This window comes from Cynara cardunculus (genome assembly GCF_001531365.2).
Source record: "Cynara cardunculus var. scolymus isolate 2C chromosome LG 9, CcrdV1, whole genome shotgun sequence".
Lineage (NCBI taxonomy): Eukaryota > Viridiplantae > Streptophyta > Magnoliopsida > Asterales > Asteraceae > Cynara > Cynara cardunculus.
In genome coordinates this window covers 12,630,710-12,632,625 of record NC_037536.1, presented here as the reverse complement: position 1 = coordinate 12,632,625, position 1,916 = coordinate 12,630,710, and positions in this window count along the sequence as shown.

Sequence of the window (1,916 nt, the reverse complement as noted above, 5' to 3'; positions counted from 1 at the left end):
AAAAATTAAGCAAAATTAATGAATATGTTCTTATAATAATTAAATTATATTTTTGTATTAATTCTAACTTATAATTTTATAGATTTATTAAAACAAACCAAATTGGTTAACAAACAATAAGAAAAAGAATGTAGACAAGAACATTTGTCCTACGGTGAAGGTTCTTATAAAAAAAATACTAAAAGCAACCTTAACAAAAGTCTCAAAAACCATAATTATATTACTATTCAAACAAATATTACCTTCCTCTCCTGATTAAATCAATGATTTTTATTGATAGAATATATAAAAAAAACATCATTTCTCTCTTTTATATATATATATATATATATATATATATATATGTATAGGAAAAGTTCAAATGAGAATGGTACCATTTTACAAGAATGCAAGAACACCTGAAAACATTCAATAAACACATGATGGATAGGGGCGACACTTGTGGACAATAATAAACACATGATCGGCAATAAACAATGAACACTTGAGACATACAATAAACACATGATCGGCAATAAACAATGAACACTTGAGACAGACAATAAACACATGATGGACACGTGAGAATACCTGAAACGTGAATGATATCGCATGTGACCGTCACCTGCTTCAAGTGTTGCTCATTATCGTAAAATAATCCATGATCAGAGTAGGAAAACATGAGAATAAATCTCAACCTCTGGTTATGGTTGTAATTAATTTAGTCCATAAGGATATGAAATTAATTTATATTTTAAGAATTAATAATTTGAATCCATTAAAAATCTAATTAGATTTATTTATTTTTGGATTATAATTAATTCATGATTTTATATTTTTCAATGATTTGCTTTCACTATTTTTTTCCATTCATGATAAGATTTTTCTAACAATTTTTTTCAGTATCACATATGATATTCATAATCAATCTACATGTTTTTTTTTTATAAATTTTCACCATTTTTTACTAATTTGTTTTCATGATTTTCAAGATCCTCATTATTACTTCCACGTTTTCAATCACATGTAATCTGCTGCATATCAAACGTGATCCAATCAATCACATCTGATTGGCAACACAAAAACTATTATGCTAGAATATCATTTGTGATTAACAAAAAAAAACATACTTAGACCATCGACAACCGAAAGTGCTACAGGTAACACTTATACTAAATTTTAGAACTCATATTTTCACTACTCACCAGAATAACATTGATCATCATCGACTAATGTGTGCAAAGTTATAGTACTTTTGTATATGTTATCATTTTTAATATATATTTAATTCGTTTATTTTAGTTACTTATTTATATTTTTATATTTTATTTAACTATAATATTTTTTATATTAATTAGTTTTACTAAACTGGTTATATATATATATATATATATATCTATCTATACTATCTTATAAAACATTTGGCTAAAACTCTTAAAATTCTTAAAAACTCTTAAAATTCTTAAAAACTCTTAAACCCGTTCATCCCTATCCGATTTCATCCCATATCTGAATTCGTGTAACTAACTGCAGATAAACACAATCAAATACAGGATAAACATCTCAATTAAATATAAAAAATCTAAAATATAATTAGTATAATCATTAAATTCTAACAGAATACTTAATTATTATCTTTATAAAATTTATAATATTAAACCAAAAAAAAATTGTATATTAAAAAAATATTTTATATTATAAATCATTTAACAAAAACTCTTAAAAAACATTTTTTATGCGTAAAGTACTGTTTATTAATGTATATTACTTAAAACTCAAGATTACAAGTAATTGTGCATATGTACAACTTATTAAAGCTTCATATATGAATTCGTATAACTAACTGCAGATAAATACAATCAAATATAGGATAAACATCTCATTTTAAATATAAAAAATCTAAAATATAATTAGGATAATCATTGAGTTCTAACAGA